Source organism: Ranitomeya variabilis, chromosome 2, assembly GCF_051348905.1.
Source record: "Ranitomeya variabilis isolate aRanVar5 chromosome 2, aRanVar5.hap1, whole genome shotgun sequence".
NCBI lineage: Eukaryota > Metazoa > Chordata > Amphibia > Anura > Dendrobatidae > Ranitomeya > Ranitomeya variabilis.
In genome coordinates, this window is record NC_135233.1 from 163383003 (window position 1) to 163403292 (window position 20290).

The following is a 20290-nucleotide window of genomic DNA, read 5'->3' on the forward strand; positions in this document are numbered from 1 at the left end:
GGGATGGGAGTTCCACAGAGCCATAGAAAGAAGTGGAGCCATATTATTCCTACACAATAATGAGGTTAAGGGTATTAATTGAATCCTCAAGTCAGGAGTTTACATGATATAACCTAGAATGGATTCTGAATAATTAGGGGAAATATAACGTCAGAATGATACCGTCTAATTGTGAGGGATGGAGGTTAAAGGGGTAGAGCCCTTCTGGTGTGTGGAGTACATTGGCACCCATGGTTGCCTTATTTCTTGAAAAGTGGTGTGGGTGAAATTTTCCCAGCTTGAGATTTTCTCTAGTCTATACATTTTTTTTTAATGCAGGGAAGACATGCCATAGTATTTCGTGGCATCATTATTGGCCATGTATTTGAGCCCAGTTGCACTCTGTGCCGCTTTACCATACTATTTTTTTTTATTTTTTTTTATGTGCAATAAATGTTTCATATTTTCCCTGTGTGATATTATATTCAGTTAAAGGCTAGGATAAAAAGTATCCATTACAATGGAGATTAATAAATCTCTGCAAATTGCTTAACTATATAGATATATATTACATAATAGCGGAACAATCTGCACAATTTAACAAAGTTATAAATGTATTTGTGAATTTAGTGTAAAAAAAAAAAAAAGCTCTGGATTCTACACAAAAAAGCCCTGGTTTCCTCACCTATCAGCTTTTGAACCAAAGGCCCTCAAACACATCAGGCAGCTGAACCCACCAACCATTGATGTGTATGGTGGCCTACTGACCCTTCCCGATATACAATATGAAAAATTATTAATAAAGTTTTGATATTTTCAACTTTTAAACACTAGGCAGACCAGTAGCCGAAATTTGCTATATAAACCTAGTGTTATGCTAGCTCACATTACGACTGCAGTAAATGTGGGCAGGGTCTGCTCTCATGTGTATCACCCCTCTACTCCCCTTCTGGGTGTTTGCAAAAGGATAAGGGAGAGTGAAATTTAGAATGACAGTGCCTCACCATTTTGTTGGCGAGTGCAATATTCTACCTAGATTTGACTGTATAATTGAAGACTGATGGTAGCGCCAGTTCTGTTAATTCTTACTGATCGTTGCAGATATTTGAGTGGAGCTGTCATATCATTGCCACTGCAGCACACAATGGCCCCACAGTCCTCTATACACAGCATGATGACCCAACAGGCAATATGAGGCCCCAGTCGCTGAACGCAGTATAACATCCCCCACACCACCCAACGCACACAATATGATGTCACCAACAGATCAAGCGGGCAATATTATGGCTCGCATGCACAGTATAAAGGCCCCAGAGGGAGAATTTCTCTGACACTGAAACAATGTCCACCTTCATTAATGAGATTCTGGAAAAGGGGTTCATCTAAAAATCTTCAGTATGTATCCTGCCAGTGCCGGATTGTTCTTTGTAAAGTAGAAAGACAGGTCTCTGACATCTTGCATAGACTATCTGAGGTCTGAATAAAACCACGCTGAAAGACTATTATCCATTGCCCTTCATCTATGAAGTATTCGAAAGGATTAAAGGTGCTACAATCTTCACCAAATTGGACCTGCGTGAAGCTGAAAACCTAGTCCTCATTAAAAAGGGCGGTGAATGGAAGACTGCATTCAACACCCGTAAGGGTATGTTTCCACGGTAAGTAAACGCTGCTTGTTTGACGCTGCAGCGTCAAACAAGCAGCGTCCAGATGTTCCAGCATAGTGGAGGGGATTTTATGAAATCCCGTCTCCACTATGCGTGGAAACCCGCACGCGGCGGCCCTGCGACTCCGGACATGCTGCGCGTCTTTTCAGAACGCAGCATGTCCGTACACCTTGCGGGGACGCAGCGTCCCCGCAAGGCATATCACAGGGCCCTATGGCGAGGGGTGCGATGATCCCGGATGTGTACTGTACACATCCGGACGCGTGTACTGTACACATCCGGCACCATCGCGTCCCATTAAGGGGGCGGGGCTTAGCGCCGAGCGGCTTCGCCGCTGCGGCGATACCGCCGCGTAGCCTTAACGTGGAAACATACCCTTATGGTGACTGTGAATATCTTGTAATGTGTTTCAGACTATGCAACACATTAGCTGTGTTTCAGCACTTTATTAATTACATTTCTTGTGATGTCCTGTATTAGTGTATCCTTGTCTATCTGGATGATGATGGTTCCCATGCAGAGATTCCCACCAATCAGGGGCTGGCTGGCAAATTTTAGCCTGGGGGGGCTAGCACACAGCCCATGAGTAGCGGCTCATGGATCTTAAGCTACATGTCTACAGTCACTATGTGTGAATCCTCACATCATGCGCACTGTGCACTGCAAAGATTCTCTGGTGCTGGCACCGGGAACAGGTGGTCTTGTGATCACAAACATACGATATATATATTCCCAGCCATATTCCAACTAGACTGTTTCTGGCCTTTTTCAATACAGTTGCATTAGGCCATGCAAGTCTAGTCGGCATGTGACCACATGTGTGCAAATCACAAACTTGAAGTCACACGTCCGCCGAATAACCACAGCACTGCGAGCAATGTGAGGATTCACAAGTCTGCAGTCACATAGAATGACACAGAGTGAATGCACCAATGACACACACACAAAGCCCACTGTATAATGACACACACACAGGAAAGCACACATACACACACATAGGAAAACACACACAGGAAAACACACACACACACATAGGAAAACTCATATACCCAGAAAAAAGCACATACTCTAACCTGCCATGTTTAATTTGTCAAATGCCCCCCTCCCCCTGCTACTTAGCACAGCAAAAGTTGAGATTGGCAGCAGGAGAGGTTACCTGGAATGTGCTGGGTAGTGGGCACACAGGGCAGCTACCTCTCATCCTGTCCTGTGTTGCTCTGCACGCTGATGCTCATCCCTCTCCAGGTCCTGGCTGATGGGACATCAGAGGAGATCTGCACACAGAGGAGGAGGAGGATGCATGCGATCACTGTGTAAGGGTACCGTCACACAGTACCATTTACATCGCTACGACGGCACGATTCGTGACGTCGCAGCGTCGTATGATTATCGCTCCAGCGTTGTAGACTGCGGTCACACGTTGCAATCACGGCGCTGGAGCGATGCCGAAGTCCCCGGGTAACCAGGGTAAACATCAGGTTACTAAGCGCAGGGCCGCGCTTAGTAACCCGATGTTTACCGTGGTTACCAGCGTAAAAGTAAAAAAAAAAAAACAGTACATACTCACCATCTGATGTCCGTCAGGTCCCTTGCCGTCTGCTTCCTGCTCTGACTGAGATCCGGCCGTACAGTGAGAGCAGAGCGCAGCGGCGACGTCACCGCTGTGATCTGCTCTCACTTTCCGGCCGGCAGACAGTCAGAGCGGAAAGCAGACGGCGAGGGACCTGACGGACATCAGATGGTGAGTATGTACGGTTTGGTTTTTTTTACTTTTACGCTGGTAACCACAGTAAACATCGGGTTACTAAGCGCGGCCCTGCGCTTAGTTACCCGATGTTTACCCTGGTTACCAGCGAACGCATCGCTGGATCGCTGTCACACACAACGATCCAGCGATGACAGCGGGAGATCCAGCGACGAAAGAAAGTTTCAAACGATGTGCTACGACGTACGATTCTCAGCTGGGTGCCTGATCGCAGTAGCGTGTCAGACACTGTGAGATCGTAACGATATCGCTAGAACGTCACGAATCGTGCCGTCGTAGCGATAAAAATGCCACTGTGTGACGGTACCCTTAGTAACGCACCCTCCTCCTCTTCTTGTGTGCCAGGAGCTGCCCCCTCTCACCACTGCGTGCACATTAATGAAGCCGGCCATTTTGTACCATAAACTACAAAAATATATCCGTTATGCCTGACCTGGTGAGGTGGATCCTCAGAGACTTTCATCTGGAATAACAGTTCTTATGCAGCACTAACAGTAGTTTGTTGGAGCAATGGTATCAATTGTCGCAGAACTGGAATAATGGCAACTGGATTAGCTGTACTGGAACAGTGGCAAGCTGTGAAGTTAATTGGGGACAATGGGCAACTATTTGTAGAGTAGTCACCTTGTTGCAGCCGAGTTGACACAGAAATGTTGAACTTTTGCTGCAGACCTGAGCTTCCAATGGCAGCTAAATGAAGGAAAGCTGGTCAAAGCAATGTACCATAATTGACTCAGCAATAAGTATCCAATTTATCAGAATTTGGAATGGAGGTTCAATACTTAGTACTCAGGCCGGTGGAACTAGATGGCACAGGAGAGTGATGCCACTGAGGCACATCAGGTTAATAATGTGCAAGGGAGCAGAGGAGCCATACAGTAGAAAACTGAGGATACTGGACCCAATGAGTAACCAGGAAAGGTGAGTAACAATCACTAATACATTTTTTGGTAGTGTCAACATCATATCCTGTAGTAAATTTCAATGTGTTTTTGCGATTATATCTAATTACAATCCATAAACACATTCACGAATGTGAGAATTGCCATTAAAAATTATCCATAATGATGTCCCAAGAGCTTCTCAGCAACAATGAACATTATATTCATCATATATAATCCAGTGCTTACTCCGGGTCAGGAGTCTGGATCAGCCCCATCTGTTTTACCTTTATACCACAGCCTATATGTTCAGTAAAAATGTGACATAAATAAATGCAGAAATTATTCTGTTTTTTTATTGTAACTACATGTAATTTCAAGGTTGGAAAATATTGTAAATACATTTACATCTTTCTATTCTGCCTAAAACAGTCATATCTGGCATAGCACACAAACCGGATTCTATATATTCTTGTAAATGTAATTTCCCAAAGGCCATGTTCATTAATCTGCAATGTCAATTAATTGGGTTTTACAAAATCCATTCACATGTGCTTAAATATAGAAATTTTAGACAACATTGTACATTATTGAATCTTTAGTATTATTTATATAGCATATATTTTTTCCAGAATATTTAGCCACATCTGAAAATACTTTAATACCATACTATTGCTATTCTGAAGGCCACAGGTCAGTGGGATCCAGATCCCCAGGCCCTGAAATTTCCTTCATGGTGTAACAATTTTAATGTTGAGGAGTATATACTGTATTGCTTAGAATTTACAATCTTCCTTTACTGTTTTGTTTAATCATAATGGAAATTTTGTTATTCTGTATACTTTTCTTTTTTATTTACTAACAAAATCTTTTTGACAGTAGTGACAAGTCCATGTTGACCTTTTTTCAGCAAGTGTAAGCATTCAGAGCTGTTACTGAGTCAGCGAGCAGCAGAGTATATTTGCCCATTGAATGACGGTGAATAGTGTTGTGCACATGATGATATGATTATGTTCGGCTTTTTCAAACACTAGGACACGCTATAAACAGATGTTGGGTAAAAGACCCAGCCAACACAAACAGCTCAAGAAACACTGTGAGACGGTGCTCAAATTACAGAATAGTGCAGGCCTCTGTCATTTTTAATCCTCCTTAGTCTTTTGAAGAAATCAAGCTGTTTGAAGAACATGGTTTAAACCAGTTGCTAAAGGAAAAATATCTAAATGTACATTACCTTGGCTAGTAGCATTCATTAAAGGGATCGTTCTAAAGATACTACTCCAGTCCAATGTCCTATTAAGATGAAATAAAAGATATAGCCCATCACCTATTGAGATTAGGGCAACAATAGAACACAAACTTTCGGTAAAGCACAATTGCAGTCTGACCACACTTAAGGCATGATGTACAGAGTTGGAAGTGACTTTGTAAGGCTAGGTTCACATTGCATTAGGGCAATCCGTTAAGCGCATAGCGCTAGCGGATTGCGCTAACGCAATGTTTCTCTAGGGTCCGCGTTCGGCGTCCCCGCTAGCGCAGATCCCCGATCTGCGCTAGCGAGGAACGGACCTCGGGCGCACCTCGGATGCTGCAAGCAGCGTCCGAGGTCCGTCACAAAAGAACAGCACATCGCTAGCGCGTGCCAAAAATGGCATGCGCTAGCTATGCGCTACAGGGAAAAATCACATTGCTGTCAATGGGTGCGCTAACGGACCCGTTGCACGGCGTTAATTGCGACATTTTCGCCGTGCAACGCAGTCCGTTAGCGTTAACCCATTAACGCAATGTGAACCTAGCCTTACTTGTGACAAACTGTAAAAAAGGGATACAGCAACTTTTCTACAGTTTGCCACTAGTTGCAAAGTCACTTCCAACTTTAACATTTTTTGCATTAGACAATGATTGGAAAATACTTTTTATTAAATAAATACACTGTTATTATTATTCTATATAGCTGTTGCATACAGGGCTGGGATTGTGTTATGAGGGGGAAAAATGGGGCAGTTGTGCAGAGGCCTCATCCTTGAGATTGTCTCGCGCAGTAATGGCGCAGAGGGTGTGATTGGCTCACCCAGAGGGATCATTGCTGACAGCTGTATTGGTCTGCACAGCACGCCAATACTGGTAAACTCTGCGATAGAGCAGGAAGAAGACATGGCCACCCTGCATAACCTCCCTCTGTTCTGTAAGCCACAAGTTGCTTTATGCCTGCGGCCTACAGAACGCCGGGAGTTCACATATGATGTCAGTGTCCTGGCAGAGAAGACATGATGACATCACTGTGTTGCTGTGCTTATGTTTGGATGCTGACTCTGCTGGTGGACTCAAGGGTAGGGGAGTATATAAGGTTTATTAATTTTATTGTATTAATCAGTTCTTGTTTTTCCAAACAACTTTATTAACATTTTCAACCAAAACAAGACATAGAGAGAGCAAGGTTAACATAAGTGCAATGACATGAAACATTCATGAAGCATAAAAGTAAAAATAGCAAAACAATAAATACAGTAAATTCTTATGGCAATATTTCCAGCCAGCGAGACCATTTTTTCAAAAAGGAAGGAAAGCAGCCATTCAGTAACTCCAATTTTTGTTCATAGGATTTATGCAAAGCCAGTTTGTCAATCATTTCTTGTGAAGAGGGCACTTTAGAAGATTTCCAAAAACAAGCAATAGCATTCTTAGAAACTAAAAGCAGATGTATAACAAGTTTCCTAAAAGGTGGAGTCCATTGATCTGCATTCAACGAGAGCAGGGCCAACTGAGAAAAATCCGAACGCTTTAATATAATAGAAATAAGAGAAGAGATTTCATCCCAAAAAGGTCTAATACGTGGACAAAACCAAAACAAATGGTCCACAATCCCTCCAGCAGAGAGGGGAATTGGAAGGATTAATAAATGCTAAGCGAGACGGTGAATTATACCACCTAGAGATAAGCTTAAAATAAGAATCATGAAGAGCCATGGACATGGTGGCAGAATAAGTCAAGGACATGGCCAGTTCCCAATCATCTAGAGCTACAGAAAGATTCAAGGTAGATTCCCATTTGCTCATGTATGGGGATTTTATAATTTTGAAATCATTATTAAACCACTGGTAGATATATTGAGTAGACCAAAATATGCTATGACCGGAGTTGCGTAAAATATTAATCGCCGGCTCCGATAAAGGAGGGCGACCAGTCACCAGTGGCCTCAAAAAATCCTTTAAAATAGTAAACTGCATAAAAGCCGATGAGGGAACACCAAACCTATCTTTAAGGTGGGTAAATGACACAAACTTGTTACCATCAAAGATGTCATGTAGTTTAGAGATTCCCTAGTCAGCCCAATTTGAATGCAGATCAAACGAGAAAACAGTAGTCAAATAAGAGAGGGGAAGTCTCAGCATCAGCTCCATCTTGGCAAAACCGCTTTTAATTTTGAGAAATTTCCGCCATGCCACAAGAACAGCTACAAAAATTGGATGATCAGACCGAAGCAAAGACTTATAGGTGAATAAATTCATAATAATATTACAAGGTGGAGACTTTCTATTAAAATATAATTCCAATTCCACCCATGAAGGTGTATGATCTGCAGACTTCCAATATAGACTCTGATTAATTAAATTAGAGAAATAATAGGCCGAAACATTAGGAAGACCCATACCTCCACATAATTTATGTTTATACAGTTGACTAGAGGCTATACGAGCTCTCTTGATGCCCCAAACAAACAGATTGAGGTGTGCCTGCAAACTGGTCAAATAGGAAGTAGGATCAAGTAAAGGAAGAGACCTGAAGACATAGAGAATCTTGGGAAGAATTATTGATTTTACAATAAGGCACTTTCCCCACCACGATAATACTTTACCATCATAAAACCTAAGCTCTTTAGAAATGGCAGCAATAAGAGAATCCAAATTGCTGGGAATCAAGGAGCTAAGGTTTCTAGAAAACCTCAGACCCAAATAAACAATATCCCTCTCCGCCCAACTCCAGGGCGAAATATCCTTTATACTCTGGATTTGAGAATCAGTGAGATTAAATTGAAAATTTTTGGACTTGGACTTGTTTATTTTAAAATATGAAAAAAATGAAACATTTTTAAGAAGGGTTTGCAAATGTGGAATAGAATGACAAGAATTGGTAAGGGACAGGAGAATATCAGCATATAAACTGATTTTAAATTCCTTACGATCCGTGCGAACTCCCTCTATGGAGGGATTATCTTTAATAAGCTGGGCTAATGGCTCTATGGCAAGGGCAAAAAGCAATGGAGAAAGGGGGCAACCTTGCCGGGTACCATTAGAGTTTGGAAATGGGGAAGAAAAGTGATTATTAATATACATTTTTGCCCGAGGATCGGAATATAAAGCCATAATTTTATTTATAAAGTCCAAATGAAAGCCAGATGTTTGTAGGGAACATTTGAGAAAAGTCCAATTTAAGCGATCAAATGCTTTCTCTGCTTCAAGGGAAATTAAAGTGGAGTTAATTTTTTGGGACTTAATTAATTTAATAATATTTATCAGCCTCCTGGTACCTTCAATGGATTGCCGGTGCTTGATAAATCCAATCTGGTCCATGGAAATTAATTTGGGCACAATAAGGTTAAGGCGGTTAGCTAAGACTTTGGAATAAATTTTGAGATCAGTATTAATTAATGAATTGGAACGGTAATTAAGTATTTGATCAGGACTAGTATGAGGCTTGGAAATAAGTATAATTGTGGCATCCAAATTTTCCCTAGGGAAAGAACCAACAGACGCAGCGGCATTGAAAATTTGAACTAAATGGGGGACAAGAATTTCACGGAATGATTTATAATAATTATTGCTATAACCATCAGGACCAGGGGCCTTATAAGATTTCAATTGTTTTATCGTCAGTAATCTCTTCTGCAGTAAAAGGAGCAGCCACAAAGTCTGCATCCATGGAATCAAGTTGTGTAAGATTGACAGAAGACAAAAAGTCATCAATAGATCTCGCACCTGGAATGGGAAGAGAGGGATCAGACCGCAAATTATATACTTGATTGAAATATTGTGCAAATTCATTTGCAATGTCCTGTGGGTGGATGAGAGAAATGCCCTGAGGAGAAATGATCTTGTCGATTCGGTTACGTATTCTAACCTTTTTTAATTTTATTGAACATAAAACGAGTGGGCTTGTTAAGGTACATATAATAATTGAGTTTTGATTGTTTGACCGCAGAGTCATAAAATGAAAAAATTGTGGCCCTCAATTAATTCCTAAGATGGGATAAATCAGTCAAAGTTTTGGAACAAGGGGTTGGGCTATTGGCCAATGCCAGCTCCAACTCCTTCTCTTTAATCAAGGCTTGTAAACCTTTAATCTTTTGGCTGTTAAAATTTTTAGTACGGGAGGAAATATGAATGAGAGTGCCACGTAGAACCGCCTTGTGCGCGTTCCACTGGAGGAATGGCTTGGAAGGGTCATACACATTCTCAGAAAAATAAAGGTTAAGAGATTTAGAAATTTCCTCATGGTATGTAGGATTTTGAAAAATAGAAGCATTACACTTCCACAACGGTTGATTATTAATAGAGTGACCTTCAATCAATTTGGCAATGACAGGGGCATGATCCGAAATGGATTTATTACCAATGGATATAGAGGAAAATCTAGGGAGGGAGAACACATCTGATAATATTAGATCAATGCGAGAAGCTGACAAATGGGAGTCCGAAAAATACGTGTATTCCCTTGAAGTGGAGTTTAAACATCTAAAGATGTCATAAAGTTCGTGAGTAAAAAGCCAATTATTTAAGGAGGGGAAGTTAAGCCTATTTAAGGATGAGGCATCAAGTATATTATCAGGGACCAAATTAAAGTCTCCTAAAAGTAAAAGAATGCCTTTAAGTGGTTCAATTTTTTTCAGCAACTTATCTAAAAAATTTATTTGACCCTTATTAGGAGCATAAATATTTACAATTGTGTAAATTTGGGAATTTAACTTGCAAACAAGGACATGAAAATGACCATTCACAGCAACCAATTCCTCCAATAGTTCAAACGACAAGGAGTCTCTGATCAGGGTCATAACGCCTGCCCCCTTTAGAGGGACCCGAGGCTTCAAAAAATGTGGGTAATTTTTTAGGGCAAATGCAGGATGATTATGTATCTTAAATTTAGTCTCTTGCAGGCACACCACATCCGCAACAGATTTATTAATTTCCCTCTGAAAGGAAAAACATCTATTTGGGCTATTAAGACCCCTCACATTATAGGTAACCAAAGTAAGCACCATGAGAGAAAAAGGAAGAAAAAATTAGCGTTAGTAGGCAATCACCGGTTGGAAAGTAACAAGAAAAAGAAATCACTACCAAGACTAAATAGACAAAGAAAAGTACAGACTTTAAACTTTTCAGTACTAGAACATTAGAGGGAAACCAAGAAAATGGCTCTCCTTTTTGTACCGGGGGAAAAGTCCCTGCAGCGCAAGGCCAAGGAGACCCTCATTAGTACCAATAACAAATATTTAAGATTGAACAAATGAATAATAGAAGCACAATATCATACAATATTAGAAAACCCAGGTACGCAAATCAAAAAATGACAAAATGAGCTCAAGTGACATGGCCTGGACCTGTGGAAATAGATGCAGGAACGGAAGAAATAACACCGTGGGATTTCAAAAATAGGAGACCCTCCTCAGATGTAAGAAAAACTGCATTTTTCCCCCTATAATTAAAGATGAGCCTCAGAGGAAAACCCCACTTGTAAGGAAGGCCTTTCTCTCTCAGAACGGATGTGAGTGATCTAAAGTGCCTCCGACCCTCAATAGTTGCTTTGGACAGGTCAGCAAACAACTTAAGATGGTGATAGGGTTCCAGGAATCCTCCTTTAATTTTGACCAGGTTTTGTATTTTCTCTTTAATATGATAAAAGTGAATTTTCATGATAACATCTCTAGGGAGGTCTTTAGGGACAAGAGGAGGCTTAGGAAGACAATGGATATGATCTATAATGAGATCCGTATCCAAAAGATTGGGAATCATACTCCTAAAAATCCCCTTAACAAACTCAAGAAGCTTAATGGGCGAGATAGATCTGCCAACTTAAGCTTAAACTGACTAATCTCTGACTTAGTCAGACTGTTCCTTTAGGGATAGTGCATGTGTCTTTTCCAATTCTCCCAGTCTAACTTCATGGTTATCCAACCGAGAAGTGAAAAACTAGAGTCTCCTGAAATATTTTTGTCTGGTTGTCTATATCAAGACGCAATCTGGCGCTAAGTTTGTCAACCAGAGTATTCATACACGCCTCAAGTGACGTTGTATCATGAAAGGTACAAGACAGGGAAGACACAGATGGTTCCTCGGTCCTTGGCTTGGACTTTTTTGGACTAGGATTGGGAGAGTAATTAGTAGAGTCCTCTTCCGAAGAATTGGTAATGGAGAACCGTGTTCCCCCCCCCAACTCAAGGAATCCTTCCTCTTTGAAGAAGAAGAGAGGTCCATGGTCTCAGTAGAAATGAGTGAAGAGGAAAGTTCCACACCAAGCTCTGCTAAGCAAGCTTTAGGCGTGGACGCAGAATGAGAAAGGGCCTTGATAGAGGACTGTGAGAGCTCTCTCTCAATAGGAGAACGAGACTTAACTGGACTCAGCAAATTAACCGAGTCCCTTGAAGAACCACGATTAGCCTGTGGGTCCTTATTTTGTTTTTGAGCTCTAGAAGAATCGTAAGATTTAGCCATAGGCAATTTAGAGGTGAGATGACTCATGGTGTCCAGCGGTATTCTAAAAAAGTGATTGAAGGGAAGACGAGGTCCCACCACAATGTGCTCAGATGAGTACCAATTGACTAGGCAATTACAGCCCCACCGCCAAAAGGATTACCGAGGGAGCAAGTGCCAACCAAAGCAAAACAATACCTAATATGTAAATAGGTAGATGTATAAATATACAATACAAATTTGTTATAAGCTTTATATAATTATTATTAATTATTTGTGTATTAATTTGATCTGTATTGTATTTAATATATTCAGTTATTCTATTATTTGTATATATATTTTATAATTATATTAATAACAACCAACTCCCACTTTATTAAAGTAACTGCTAAAAAGAAACGTACCAAAAAGACCTGTTCAGGCAATAAAAATACCCACCCCTTCCCCACCCTCAATGAAACCAAGCAAGCAATCAGTCAATATTATGCAAAGACAGAGCAGCTTTAATCTTCTGCAGCCTCCAGTAGATGGAAACAACGGTCCTAGTCAGGATCTTCCCAGGTGGGGTGCCCAATGAAAACAGAAGCAAAATAGATCCCAGACCCCCCCCGGTTCACAAGGGGCAACCCCAAGGAAGTCTTCTGAAGTGGTTCCGAAGCAATTTGAGCACTAGAATATTGCAAGCAACGATGACATCACTGAAGGGGAGGAAGATGGTGCCTGGAGCTGTCAGTGGTAGAAACTTCACCCCGGTGTGCTAGGTGCAAATACAGTTAAAAGGGGGCAAATCACCCCAGTAGGGTAGGGGCACACCCAAGGAAGGTCCAGGGAGGTGTTCCATTGTAGTTTGCCCGATTAGCAGTAACGTCACTGAGATGAAGGAAGATGGTGCCTGGAGCGGACCCTGACAGAATCCTCACCCCCGGTGTGCCAGGTCCAAACATAGTCAAAAGGGGGCGAAAAAACCCGGTTGGGTAGGGGCACACCTAAGGAAGGTCCAGGGAGGTGTTTCTTGGTAGTCTGTCACACCACCCGATTAGCGGCGACGTCACTGAAGGAAATAAATGCTGGACCACCAGCGCTTATGTCAGGCCATGACAGGGCCCTCAAAGATGATGAGCCTGGTACAAATTTGATTTAAAAAAAAGGGTTAAGCCCCCCAGATGGCCAGGGGCAACCCCCCCCCCCGAAAAAAAAAAAAAAACTCCAGCGGTGTTATTAATAGAAATTAACACAGTCTTCAGCAGAGCAATAGAGGTTACTGAGGTAATCATAGCGACCTCACAGGCAACATGTAAAACAGGTAAACCAGAAAAAAGGCACTAAAAGCACAAATTGTTTTAAAAATGTCATAAATCCACACAAATGTATTTAAAAAATAAAAAACACAATGTAAATTGTAGTCCTGTAGTTTATTTTACCTCAGAAAATTAGTCACTCACAGGGACAAGCCGTTTGATGACACCATTTTAAGTCTGTCATTTTCAAAACAGGATATACCGATTATCCGATTAAGGCGAATAATGTCTCAAAATGTGCACAATAAATTTCTGAATAAAAGTAAATATGAATGGAAGCAAAAATTTTCAAAAAAGTCCCATTATATGTTACATTAGAGGGGTACCTCAGGAGCTTGCACGTTTTGCGACCTACATCACCTGCACCTAAGCCACGCCCCATAAATCAGTTCTTGTAGACTCTATATTGTAGAGGAATATGGAGACATACTGTACATAGAGGACTGTAGGTGCCCCATACTGTGTGTAAGGGCTCAAAACTGGATGTAGTGGGCTGTGGAGGGTCCATACTGTATATAAGGAGTTCTGAGGACTCTATACTATATATGGTGCTATAGTAAGTGGGGAAGGAGAAGTGGAGAGTCAGCTCACCAAAATAGTTGCAGCAGAAACGAGCTGATGATCTCACACGGAGTTGCCTTGGGACAGGCTGAATCATGGTGCAGAGAAAAAGAAATTCCAGTGAGGTAGCAGGTATGTGAAGATTAAAGCCACAATTTATTAATAGCTATAAACCCGGTGGCTGTCCATCCAGTGGCATTATAAACCTATGTGTTTCGGCTTAGGGAGCCTTACGACTTGGTTACGAAGAGTAAGGCTCCCTAAGCCGAAATGTGTAGGTTTATTGTGCCACTGAAGGAACCGCCACCGGTTTTATAACTATTAATAAATTTTGCTACCTCGCTGGAATTTTTTTCTCTGCTCCATATATGGTACTATGGGGGCCATTATACTGTGTAAAGGGGACTGTAGGGCTTATCATTCTGAATATAGTGGACCGTGGGGACTTCATACAGCATAAAGATGCCTATGGGGATACTATACTGTATAAGGGACGCTGTGGGTTACATCGTGCTTTATTTAAGAAATCTGTGGGGGCTCCACACTTTGTATAGGGAGCCAAGAAAACATTTTTATATAGGCACCATACTGTATATAGGGGGATGTGGGCAACATTAATTATGCTACACATAGGGGAGGTGGGGACTATATACTGTATATAAGGGTTGTGGAGGGCATCATACTATATGTATTACACCTGCGGGGCAATCATACTGTATTAGGGAGGCTGTGGGTACCATTATACTGTATATAGGGAGCTGTGTGTGCTCACCATACTGTATATAGTGGGCTGTAGGGATATCATAGTGTATATATAGAGCTGTGTGGACATCATACTGTATATACTGTGTAGGAAGCTGTGAGGTCATAATACTGAATATAGGGAACAGTGGGGCCATCAAAGTGTATATAGGGAGCAGTATTAGACATTATACTTCATATAGGGAGTTGTGTATTCTCTCCATACTGTATATACTGGACTGTAGAGACCCCATAGTGTAAATAGAGAGTTGTGTGGACATCATACTGTATATAAGGAGCAGTGGGGACCACCAAATTTTATATGGAGAAGTGGGCTATCATACTGTGTATATGGAGCATTGGGGCATCATGCTATATATGGAACAGATGGGTCATTACACTATATATATATATATATATATATATATATATATATATATATATATATATATATATATATATATATATATATATGTATATATATATAATCAATCAGTTGGGGCCATCATACTATATAGTGGGGAAATGAAGTATTTTATAGACTGATGATTTTCAAAGTTTTCCCACCTAAGAATGGAGAGGTCTGTAATTGTTATCATAGCTAGGGATTGCCTGCAAGACAGTAGTCAAGCAGCTTGATGAGAACGCAACAACTGTTGGTAGAATTATTAGAGAATGGAAGAAACACAAAATGACTGTCAATCTTTATCGTTATTGGTCTCCATGCAAAATCTATGGGAGAAGGTCATGTGGTCAGATGAGACCAAAATAAAACTTACCGGTATCAACTCCACTCACCGTGTTTGGAGGAAGAAGATGGATACGTACAACCCAAAGAACACTGTCCCAACCTTGAATCATGGCAGGGAAGCATAATTTTGGGGTCCTTTTTTGCAAAGGAGACAGGACAACTCTACCATATTGAAGGGAGGATGGATGGGGTCATGTGTCGTGAGATTTTGGCCAACAACCTCTCTCCCTTAGTAAAACCATTGAAGATGGGTCATGGCTGGGTCTTCCAGCATGACATTGACCCGAAACACACAGACAGGGCAACTAAGGAGTGGCTCTGTAAGAATCATTTTAAGGTTCTGGAGAGGCCTGGCCAATCTCCAGACCTGAGCCCAATAGAAAATCTTTGGAGGGAGCAGAAACTCAATGTTGCCCAGCGACAGCCCCGAAACCTGAAAGATCTGGAGAAGATCTGTATGGAGGAGTGGGACAAAATCCCTGCTGCAGTGCGTGCAAACTTGGTCAAGAACTACAGGAAACATCTGGCTTCTGTTTCAAAGTTTTCTGTACCAAATATTAACCCCTTCCCGACATTGGACTTATCCAAATATTCAAGTCGCTAGGTACTTACCGACCTTGGACGTATCGATACGTCCAGGCTATCGCCGCCGGTTGTCAGCTTATTCAGACAGCTGTCACCCGGCACTTTGTGGCAGGAGCAATGCTCGCATTGTTCCCAGCACTTTAACCCCTTTCTGACATTAGATATACTATCCCGTCGTGGTGGCCTGGGCCCGTATGACCACCGACGGGATAGTACGTCATATATGATCAGCCGCGCTCACGGGGGGATCGCAGCCGTGTGTCAGCTGATTATTACAGCTGACATCCGGCACTATGTGCCAGGAGCAGTCACAGACCGTTCCCGACTCATTAACCCCAGAACCCTTCGATCAAACATGATCACAGCGTTTCGGTGGCATAGGGAAGCATCTCGCAGGGATGGGGCTCCCTGTGCGCTACCCTGAGAGTCTCCTCCGTTCTCACTTTAGGCCCCAAATCCAAGATGGCCGCGGGGGTCCTGCAGGGAGGTGGCTTACGAGCGCCTGCTGAGAGCAGGCGGTGGCAAGCCTCCTGCACTGCCTGTTAGATTGCTGATCTGACACAGTGCTGTGCAAAGTGTCAGATCAGCGATCTGACACTATATAGTAATGTCCCACCCTGGGACAATGTAAAAAAAAATTAAATCACACTGTGTAAAAATATTTTTTTAAAATCGTAAATAAAGAAAAAAAAGTAAATATTGTTCCAATAAATACATTTCTTTATGTAAATAATAAAAAAACTATAAAAGTACACATATTTAGTATCGCCGCGTCCGTAACGACCCAACCTATAAAACTGTCCCACTAGTTAACCCCTTCAGTGAACATCGTAAAAATAAAAAATGAGGCAAAAAACAATGCTTTATCAGCATACCGCCGAACAAAAAGTGGAATAACACGCGATCAAAAAGGCGCATATAAATAAACATAGTACCGCTTAAAACGTCATCTTATCTCGCTAAAAACGAGCTGCCATACAGCATCATCAGCGGAAAAAAAAAAGTTATAGCCCTCAGAATAAAGCGATGCAAAAATAATTATTTTTATATGTAAAATAGTTTTTATTGTATAAAAGTGCCAAAACATAAAAAAAAATATAAATGAGATATTGCTGTAATCGTACTAACCCGAAGAATAAAACTGCTTCATCAATTTTACCAAATGCGTAACGGTATAAACGCCCCCCTTCCCCAAAAGAAATTCATGAATTGCTGGTTTTTGTTCATTCTGTTTAACAAAAATCAGAATAAAAAGCGATCAAAAAATGTAATGGGCCCGAAAATGGTACCAATAAAGACGTCAACTCATCCCGCAAAAAACAAGACCTCACATGACTCTGTGGGCCAAAATATGGAAAAATTGTAGCTCTCAAAATGTGGTGATGCAAAAACTATTTTTTGTAATAAAAAAAGTCTTTTAGTGTGTGACAGCTGCCAAACATAAAAACTCACTAAAAATAGTAAATCAAACCCCTTTTAGTTAGGGAAAAATAACATTTAAAAATTTTTATTTATTTCCATTTTCTCATTAGGGTTGGGGCTAAAGTTAGGGTTAGGATTGGGGCTAAAGTTAGGGTTAGGATTGGAGCTAAAGTTAGGGTTGGGGCTAGAGTTGGGGTTAGGGTTTGGATTACGTTTACGGTTGGGTTAGGGGTGTGTCAGGGTTAGGGGTGTGGTTAGGGTTATAGTTAGGGTTGTGATTAGGGTTAGGGGTGGGTTGGGATTAGGGTTAGGGGTGTGGTTAGGGTTATGGTTAGGATTGGGATTAGGGTTAGGGGTGTGTTGCGGTTAGGGTTGGAGTTAGAATTGGGGGGTTTCCACTGTTTAGGCACATCAGGGGCTCTATAAACGCAATGTGATGCCCACAGACCATTCCATCAAAGTCTACATTCCAAAACGCCACTTCCCTTCCGAGCCCCGGCTTACGCCCAAACAGTGGTTTACCCCCACATATGGAGTATCATCGTACTCAGGACAAATTGGACAACAACTTTTGCAGTTCAATTTCTTCTGTTACCCTTGGGAAAATAAAAATTTGGGAGCTAAAAAAATCACATTTTTGTGGGAAAAAAATGATTTTTTTATTTTCTCGGCTCTGCGTTCAAAGTTCTCACAACACATCTAGATAAGTTCCTTTGGGGGTCTAGTTTCCAATATGGTGTCACTTGTGGGGGGTTTCTACTGTTTAGGTACATCAGGGGCTCTGCAAACGCAACGTGATGCCCGCAGACCATTCCATCAACGTCTGCATTCCAAAACGGCGCTTTTTCCAAGCTCTGCCATGAGCCCAAACAGTAGCTTTCTCCCACATATGGGGTATCTGCGTACTCAGGAGAAATTGCACAACAACTTTTGGGGTCCTCTTTCTCTTGTTACCCTTGGGAAAATATAAAATTGGGGGCGAAAAGATCATTTTTGTGAAAAAAATATGATTTTTTATTTTTACGGCTCTACATTATAAACTTCTGTGAAGTACTTGGGGGTTCAAGGTGCTCACCACACATCTAGATAAGTTCCTTAGGGGGTCTACTTTCCAAAATGGTGTCACTTGTGGGGAATTTCCACTGTTTGTAAATTTTCTGGAAGTAGGCACCATCCAATATTAATTAAATCAAATACTGGGATCACTAAAATGCATGTGAGATATAGTAGACCAAAAAACGTTTAAGAAAATGTTACATGCATAAAGAATAGGATCTCCACAATAGTTCTTATTCACAAATTACAAAATTATTTTATTTCCACACCGTGAAGACACTACACACAATTTGATGTAAAACATTCCAAAGGATAGAACATACATGGTAAATCCAGTGTTACAATATAATATTCAATGAAATATAATATATATACACAACTCCTGGCTATGCATTAACTTTGCACAAGGCCTATAGGCTTAGTAATATCTTGTGGTCTTAAATACATTTATTAAATCAATGGGACAACAAAATACTGTACTGAGGTGGAGGAGGATGGATAATATGGTATAGGACTAAATTCGTTCCTTATGAGGTAAGTATCTCAAATCCTGGAACCCATAATCCCTATATCCTGGATTTATGCAAAATAAACAAGCAAAGATCCAACATAGGTATACACCTTAAACTCCATAGTGCCTATAACAGAGACTGTATAAGGTAAACGGGTAGATATCCAACAACAGTATGTGCAATACTTCACCCTGCCAGTCCACTAACGTCGCCCTCTTGATCCCATAAGCAACAGCATAGCCAGGTACTACACAACTGAACCCATAACAACTCATATGGCACAAAAAACTGCATATAATATCAACCACAAAAGAGAGAGGCCTCCTGACGAAGAAGCGAAACGTGCGTTGGGGCGGCGGGGACGCCACACTACAAAGACATCTCTTTCATGTAAGTGCTGCTTATGACTGGTTGTACCTTTTGCATTGCCATCGGTGATTTTTACTGGGCGATATGCCCCTATACTGGATAGTTGGTGTGCATGTAAATTACTAGCATCATTTAATACATAAGTACGCAGGCATTACTATGATTGTATAGCTGGTCTAATACACCGGCAGTGGCTGTCCCTGCTCTTTTAAAGTAGCCACCTTATATATGTTTGTGTAATTTTTATGGATTCAATAAAAATTTGATATACTGGCACTATATACTGTTTCTCTCTTTTGTGGTTGAGCATAGCCAGGTAGAAGGAGAGAGGACCCACGCGTTCTGACATTCAAGGTGTCTTTCTCAAGGTGAGTGTGCTCGGTGTAACATAGTCCATCTATTTAAAGGCCTCATAATTAGGTCATAAATCTTACCAGCTGTAAGGCAAGTTTAGCCGGCATGGTTAGCGCGTCGGAGGGTGCCCCGGAACTAGAAACTAAAGGTCATTCTCATTTATGCGCTTGCGCAGTGGGCTGCGCTGCCCAAATCATCTTGCGTTTGCGCAGGAGCTCCATCTCAAATGTTCTTGCGTGTGGAATGGATGAAAAATTACGCTTGCGCTGTGAATACTTATTATGCGCTTGCGCACTAGGTGTTAGGTACTTGGTCCTCAATGCGCTTGCGTATAGAATGACCCAAATTTGTTTTGAGCTAAGGGTGCTATAGACACGGTTTCAATTATATCCTTGCCTGAACATACAAGCGCGAGATGGGGTAAGAGCTCTATCACCAATAGACCTATTCCTTATCAATAGTAGAGGGCATTACAATATGGCAAAAACAATGCACCCAGATCATTTTGCGTAACAAGACCCTGTTCATGATCACAAAATAATGTCATCAATTTAATTCATCCTCCTCTTTTGACACAATTTTAGTACATAATTTGAATATAACAAAGACCAATAGTTTATAATACAAGCTAATATATGTGGACTCTATTATTTAGCGCTCATAA

The 20290-nt window shown here is 41.3% G+C and overlaps 1 protein-coding gene across 2 annotated transcripts in view; it reads left to right on the plus strand.

The window, feature by feature from the left end:
* The window catches only part of ACOXL (acyl-CoA oxidase like), an 804481-nt gene that overhangs the window by 513009 nt on the left and 271182 nt on the right, over positions 1–20290 (plus strand). The gene's annotated exons all lie outside the window — the stretch shown is intronic.